Genomic DNA, 8,360 nt, shown 5'->3' with positions numbered 1-8,360 from the left:
TCTCCCCGGTGCGGTGGGTTTTTGAAGAATGGGGAAGAGGCGGTGGGTTTTAAGCTGGTTTTTGGATGCGTGGCAAACCTGATTATAAAAGGAAATTACAAAAATGTCCTCCAATACTGTTCATTCACTTTGCTTTTTATCATATATAGATTCGTAAAATTACCAATTTACTCTGATTTATCATTGAAATTTAACTAAGTTAGAGCTAAAGGACGAACCATGCAAAGGTTTGCAAACATAGAGTAGGTTTTCTGTAATTATTGAATACAAAGGACACACTTTGCAACCCGATACAAACATAAAGGACGACTTTTGTAATTTACTCTTTATTAAATCCTCAATTGTATTTTATACGAACAATGGAATTAACTGTTTGTATATTTGTTGTAAATTTAGAATGTGTTTAAATTCAAAGATTCAAGAATTAAAAAATAAAAAGTTACTGTTGGATTAAAGTTTAATACCATTAGCATAATTTCCGTAGATGTTTTCTGAGGGTAATTGAAGAAGATGACATAGATGGACATGAACTATGATATCATTTAGAGAACATATGTGTTTTGTGTTTTTTGCGATATCAAAAAGGATAATTGAGTCAAAACCTCTGTTGAAAATAATTTGCACAACGAAAATATTGGTTTATGCCTTTTGACAATCACAATAAAATAACAAATTCAATCCTTTATAAAAACTCCAAGAACTCTGCCTAATGTTTCAAGAAACAAATAACTTTTATGTGACCAGAACTGGGATCATGGTTTGTGTCGAACTTTTCTGCTTGGTACAAAAATTAACGGATGGATATCGGAATCGGGATCATGGTTTGTGTCGAACCTTTATGTTTGGTGCAAAAACTTTAATGGATATCGGATCCAGGAACACAGTTTGTGCCGAACTTTTCTGGATGGTATAAAAAATTAATGGATTCCGGATATTGAACATAGTTTAACTATAACGATCAACATGGTATTCGTATACATCGAGTTTCTATGAATAGAGCTTTTGATATTAACCTTCTGGGGTAGCCCAGTTGGCCAGTTCCACCCAGGCCTCTTCTTGAGGTCACCGGTTCGACTCCCGGCAATGCCCTATTGGGGTGTTGGGGCTCTTCACCGTGGGTACTCACCGCCAGGCAACATTGGGACGTTGTTAGCTTGCGGAGTTGCAATACTCCGGCGGATGGGAGGTCCGTGCAACTACCCCTCCCCCCCCCCCCACCTTTTGATGTTGCAACCACTTTGACTTTTACAAACCAAAATATGCTTTGTTTGGGTGTTCAAGCTTTATAACCCAAAAACCTATTGAATTGTGCGTCTTAGTTAATACAATTCGATGATAGATAAATCTGATTAAAAAAAAGATGTAAAAGCGACCTACATTTATGTGATTGGAATCGAGATCCAGTTTGTGCATTCAGTGGCGAAGCTTGAGATTTCCGACCGGGGGTCGAAAACGTATATACCTAAAAAAATTATAAAACAGGGGGTCGAAAATGTATATACCTAAAAAATTCTATACGAAAACTACATACCGGGCACTACTGAACGAAAAGTTCGGGGTTCGGGACTTCGGGCGCCCCTGGCCCCCACAAAGTTACGCCCCTATGCACATTAATAATGTTTATCATTGTTTTTTATGGCATGTATTCGTATACATCCCGCCGCAACGCGCGGGTTGCGTCAACTCGTTAAATACAAAGTGTAAGCGACCACAAAATAACGTGCGTAATTAGGTCTTACTCGTGCGTGAATTGTGTGACCACATGTGTAATTAGGGGTTTCTCATGCATGATTTTTGTGTTTGTTCGTGCATGATTTTGTGTTTAACATGCGTAATTTAAGTTGTGTACGCTTTGCACGTTAAGAGGTTATTGTATGTTAACCTTCCCCAAATATAGCTAAATTATCTTATACTTATTAATTAATCAAGTAATTATATATATACATACATACATATATATATATATATAGTGTCGGGATCGGGAGAAAACGCTCAAAAGTGTGATAGCGGTGAGAACGCATCCTGGCCCAACACGTGGCGCGCGATATAATTACGGCGTATGGGTTTTTTTTGTCATTTTAACTTCCGCTTTTCACAATATTGATTTATTTTAGGGGTTTAAGATTTTTTGGCGTTAACCAAATTCAATAATTATATAGCGTTTTAAGGGTTTCATTGTATTAACATTTTGGCGTTTATGGTGTTTATGACGTTTTCCAAACCGTATGCCATTGGAACCGCAAGGGGTCAGAATATCTCTCTGAATGGCGTTTTTCAAGGCGTTTTAAACAAGATGCCCCATTGTTCTATTATTTTTTGTATACATTTTGGCGTTTGTGGTATCTTGGCATTTTACAATTGGAAAATTATATTACAACCACAGTAAAAAAAAAATAGAAGCGAAAAAAATAAATTAAAAATCCTAATCGGATCTCTTTTCACAATCTTCCGTGTCATTAGTCTCTCTCTTCTGTCACCAAATATATGGCGTTTTATGTAAAACTTAACAAACCCATTGGTTTGATTATTTTGCCTGCTCGTCTGTTGAAGTGGCTTTTGTGGATGTTTGGGGACATAGATCTACGACGTGTGGGTGAGTTTTTCGCTTTATTCTTCAACTTGATCTTCATCTTTATAATCATCCCACTCTTCAGTGTCATTGATCTATTCTCCTCATCCAAGCCTTCTTCAAGAACAAAGAACACAAAATGACATATGACTGTCATCAGTATGTTTTTCTTGAAGATTTGTCCATCTCATGCAGCAAAATCTTACTGAGTTAATCCCCTCACGTAACAATACATTCATTGAAACTTAACGAAGAAGAATACTGAATATCCAAGAAAGCATATTAGCCATCTTTGATTTTTTTTTAATTTTTTGGCGTTTTAAAGTGAGTGGTATTTAGTAGTATTGGCGTTTGTTTTTTTGGTTTGATCAAATGGAAGTTGCTGAGAGGTATCATTTTATAGGATTTCTTTTGGCGGCGTAGGTTAGGCGGTGTATTATTATAATAAAGTATTCGTCGTTTCAGTTACTGTTTGTAATTATTGTTTTTGATAAGCTTTATCTCTGAAGTCTCTAACACGTCCCATCTTTCAAGTTTGGCGTTTTAGATTCTAATATAATAAATTTTCCGTCTCTTCAATTTTCCTGTTTTGTAGTTACTGTTTCTAGTTACATTTTCAAGTTTGGTTTTTATTTTTTTGGTTTTTTTATAATAGTTTTCCAGAGTAATTTTGTTATAGTTTGGGAGTTTTTGGGGCGTTTTACGGCATGATAGCGTTTTAAAAAGCATTTGGCTATCTGGCGTTTTTATTATATATGGAGTTTTTTATTATATAACAATCAACTGAAAAAGAAAATTAAAAAAAAGAATATATAAACAATTGATGTTCCAAATCTTCACTGTCACCAGTCTCTTTCTTCTTTTTTGAATCATCTTAACTGGCTGTTTCGACTTTCCTATGATTCATTTTGTTTTTTTGTTTTTGAAGTAGTTTTTTTGTCGTCGTTTGGAAGCACAAAGTCTGACATCAACATCTTTTTCTTGAAGATTTTTCCATCTCATGCATCAAAATGTTATTGAGTCAGCCAACAATCTTGAATTTCCAATGAACGTTGTTTGATTTTTTCACTTTTGGCGTTTTACCGATAAAAAGAACGCCACTAAATAAAAGCACCTTAAACCTCAAAATTTGATCATGCTAAAATCAATAATGTTTTGCTGTATGAGATGGACAACATTGTTAATTCTCAGTTAAGAAAGATGTCTGACAATGTTGTTCACCCCATACAGCTAAACTTTATTGACAACAAACCTTAATAATGTTTTTGTATGTTTTGGCGTTATAAATTGGATGGAATTGAGGATAAAGTCAATAAGATTTTACTCAATGAAATGGAAAATATCCTCAATTAAGAATTTTTGTCCCTTACATTGAGTGAAACCTTACAGACAACCAAACTGAATTTCAAATTAACCTTTTGGTTTAGAGGATATTTGATGTTTGGGGTTTTTGGCGTTTCTAAGATGAATGATATATATTAAATATGACGTTTGGGGTTATATGTGTTTTTTTAATTTAAAGTCTGAGATGTTGTATATATAGGATGTGCGGTTTTTTTTAGGCGGGATTTTATTATAATTAAGTTTGGCGTTTTATATATAATGGCGTTTCTAGATTAGAATGGTGTGTGCTATTGTATGGCGTTTTATTTCATGAGATGACGTTTGTGTGGAGAAGTCAAAAGACATTTTTACCCCTTAATGAAGCGCGTCCACATAATAAAATTGAAGTTATTTATGAAAACGCTACCGCGCCAATCTAGTCCATAGATTGTTTTGATTGGACGATTTATAAGCGTTCTCACCGTTCTCACAATTTCCTCCGTTTTCTCTAAATCCCGACCATATATATATATATATATATATATATATATATATATATATATATATATATATATCTTACAAAACACGAAAAATTGCGAAAACAAAAAGAACAAATCAAAGTCACTAAATTTTGGGAATTAAGGTTGATATTTTTTTAAATTTTATATTTCTTACATTCATATGTGTATTACATATACATAAAAAAAAACTATACATTTTTACCTACACATAGCCTACATATTTGTAGGTAATTTAACCTACACATAACCAACCTATGTGTAGGTTATATAAAAACTGAAAATTTTCCATATTTTATTTTGAATTCAAGTGTGAGAAAAAAAAATCTTACATTTGTAACATTTTCATTTACTTTTGAGGTTTTTAGGATTGAAGAAATGAGTAATTCATTTTATTCTACGTGTTCTCGCGATATTTAGTGTTTTGCATAGAACCTTCCCCTATATATATAGGGTGGGGTTCTAGAGTGAACACTAATGTATTTGCGAACTGAGTGAACAAATCTTGGCCGTTGATTTACACACGTGGATGGCTAGGATTTCATCATCAAATCATAAAATACACTAGTGTATTTCTTCATCAAATCCTGGCCATTGATCTAAACACATATATGATCGGTGGAATTTAGGCACACTTTAATTGATATTATTTATAATCTAAATGCATCGATACTGTCATGAAAAATACTACTCTAATTGGTTTTTATATGTTGTGGGTTATGAAGATAAAGTGCGCTAAAATGATAAATTAGTAAAATGAATTTAAAATAGAATCTCTACAAAAGTGAGGTATCAATTATATTATGTTAAAAAGAGTTTTCTATTACAATTAAATGCCATTGATTTATAGTTATTGCAATTAATTGTTTGTAAAATGAAAAATGACGTATGAGTGCACTAAAAATAGAATTCAATGCGTAATCTCAGCATTCAATGTGTATTCCTGAATAATCTCTTTTAGTATTTTTGAGATACTATATAATCAATCGAAGGGGTAGATCAAAGACAATCAAAAGGGGAAAAATGGTTTCTTTTCTAATTTTTCTAAATTAAAAAAAGGATTAAAAACAGGATGCAAGTACAATAAACTAAAATTTAGTAATACAACCCAAAAGGGAAATTTTGATCCTATTGTGTATCGTTTTGGCGGCATGGCCGAGTGGTAAGGCGGGGGACTGCAAATCCTTTTTCCCCAGTTCAAATCCGGGTGCCGCCTCATCAACAAACGAATCGAAATCTCTTATTCTGTTCTGCTGATATAACTCAACCAAATTATGAAAAGTTGGAAGGAAATAAAAGATACACACAAAGAGTGGGCTGACATCATCATGATTAATCGTGACTGGGCTAGCAGACTTCTTTGGGGGTTTCGAGAGGCACATGTGGGCTAAATCATTGGACAAGATTACAACATTTGAAGGCCCACTGTTGGAAGGAAAAAGGAAACAAGGGCAGTATTATAAAAAGGTTTTTGGGACGGCAATTGTAGGGGGAGGAGACAATTCAGTTTACGGTGTCCCACTGTTGGAGGACGAGCTTTTTCATCTTTCAAGCTACTCTACGGTGTCCAACCAACTCGGGATGACAACTGATGCGGTGAAGACAATCATGAGCGGCTAGACTCTTCGTGGCTTCCTTCAGGCGGACGGTTCAGTTAGGTTTTTACTTATTCAGTTTATACTCAGGTTTGGATGTATTTTTGACCTTGACAAAGTTGTATGAATACATTGATGTGTTGGTTTATTTGAACTATTTGCATGTGTTTTGAGTTCTTGCTTTACAACTTGTTCGGTCGATGACAAAACCTAGTAACTTGTTGAGTGACATAGAGTAGGTTGACTCACGCTAGTAAATAGGGTTAATCAAATTATAAAAGATCTGATGACAAAGACCTATTTTTGATTACCATATTAAATTAACCAACTTTCCAACATCATGTCTATGTGATGACCAATTAACTGAGTAAACTGAGTTTTGTGAAACCTAGAACCTGAAGTTTGGAGGAAGTTACGTTCTATAAATCTGATATCTTTTCTTGTAGTTAGTTATTTTTAGTTTCTTTCAAATAAATCAAAACCCCAAATCTAGATTAGTAGTAGTTAATTAGATAATTTAGCTAAACACTAACCACATATTCCCCGTGGATACGATACCCTACTTACGCTATCTATTTAGTTTAATTAGGTTTTTGCATGACCCTTACGACAGTCATCAAAATGGCGCCGTTGCCGGGGAATTAGTGCGCTTAGTGTTAGTTAGTTAGTTAATTAGTTGTTCTTGCTTTCTAATAAAAAAACCCCAAAAATATTTTTTCTTTTTATTTTTTTTTAGTTCGATATTACGCTCGGGTATTTTGTTTGTGCTTGTGCAGGTTTTTCGAATCATGGATCGAGCTTATCAGCCAGAGTTTAATGAATTCCAGGATGTTGAATTCTCACAACATAACCAACCAATGCATCAGCAAATGAACTTTCAAAACAGACATTCACCGACTCAAAACCGATATGCTAGATATGATGCAGATGAAGTGAATGGGTACCAGTTTGGATGTGATGAGTATAATGATTTTGTGCCTCCACCGCAACAGTTTATTCAAAGAGGCCAGAATCGGGTCAATTTGAGTCAGCAGAGGTTTAATAATGCTCAACAGAATAGTTATGGAAGATCGAGTGGTCCAGCTGAAGGTCCGAATGATGAGATAATGGAAATGCTGAAACAAATGAAGAAGGATCTAGAGTTACGAGCTAAGGCATATCAAGCATTAGACAAGCAAGTTGCTCAGTTGGCGGTTGATGTGAGGGAAGTGGCAGACTCAAGAGATCAAGATAACTATGAAAGCAACTGGCAGACTCAAAAGAATGAGCAAGCGGGTCAGCATGAGTCAGATGATAACTCCATCAATGAAAAGTTTGACACGATCATGGAGTTATTAAAGGATATTCAGAAAGGTAATGAGGTCAGAGATAGGGAAGTTAAGGCATTGTCACAGCAGGTTGGACAATTAGCTGAAGAAGTGGCTATCATCAGAAGAAATCAAGATCAGCTTCTTAGTGCTTGTCAGAAAAATCCAGCTCACAATTCTTCTCACACGAGTGTCCACATAAATGAGGTAAGTACTCCTCTTTCTAAAAGTTCTAATGTTGAAACTCAGTCACCACAACATGTTGAGGGTATGGTAGAGGATGTGACTGAGTCTGAGGATGAGAGTGAACGTGATCAGGAAATTGGAAGTTTTATAAAATCTAAACATGGTTCAAATAAAACGTTTGCTGATAGTGATAATAGGAATGTAAAGGTTCCATTCCCTATGGCCTTACTTGCACCCAAAAATTTAAATAAACGGAAATCATCTACGGGTGAAAGTTGGGAAAGTTTTGAAAAGGTAAAAATAAATCAACCGTTGCTTGAACAAATTAAAGAAAGTCCTGCTCACGTTGAATTCTTTGAAGAGTTAAGTACCCGAAAACGACGTCACAAGTTTCCTAAACAACTTGATACCGTTCATGTGAATGCCGTTTTGATGGGTACCATTCCCCCGAAACTCCAAGATCCAGGAGCACCTATTATTTCGATACAAATAGGTGATTTTAAATTGGACAGAGCGTTGTTGGATCTTGGAGCATGTGTAAGTATATTACCGGGGAGTTTATATGATCAGTATGATTTTGGGCCATTGCAAAAAGTTGAAACTATAGTGGTGCTGGCTGATCAAACTCCTACGTGTCCTCGGGGGATTGTAAAGGATGTGATTGTGAAAGTTGGTGAATTTTATTATCCTGTCGATTTCTTGGTACTTGATTGTGTTAAAAATAACCAACCAACTGTTATATTGGGTAGACCGTTCCTAGCTACTGCTCATGCTGTTATTCATTGTATTGAGGGAACGGTCAGGTTTAGGTTTGGGGATCAAAAGTCGATTTTAAAAGTATTTTCAAACTCAACCAAACCTA

The 8,360-nt window shown here is 35.0% G+C and overlaps 1 non-coding gene across 1 annotated transcript; it reads left to right on the top strand.

The window, feature by feature from the left end:
- Window positions 1–5,555: 5,555 nt before the first annotated feature.
- On the top strand, window positions 5,556–5,626 carry TRNAC-GCA. Its single transcript has one exon. It is a non-coding gene; the product is annotated as a tRNA-Cys (tRNA).
- Window positions 5,627–8,360: the final 2,734 nt, after the last annotated feature.

The sequence above is a fragment of the Helianthus annuus genome, chromosome 2, assembly GCF_002127325.2.
Source record: "Helianthus annuus cultivar XRQ/B chromosome 2, HanXRQr2.0-SUNRISE, whole genome shotgun sequence".
Classification (NCBI taxonomy): Eukaryota; Viridiplantae; Streptophyta; class Magnoliopsida; order Asterales; family Asteraceae; genus Helianthus; species Helianthus annuus.
This window is presented reverse-complemented; position numbering and strand designations above follow the sequence as displayed.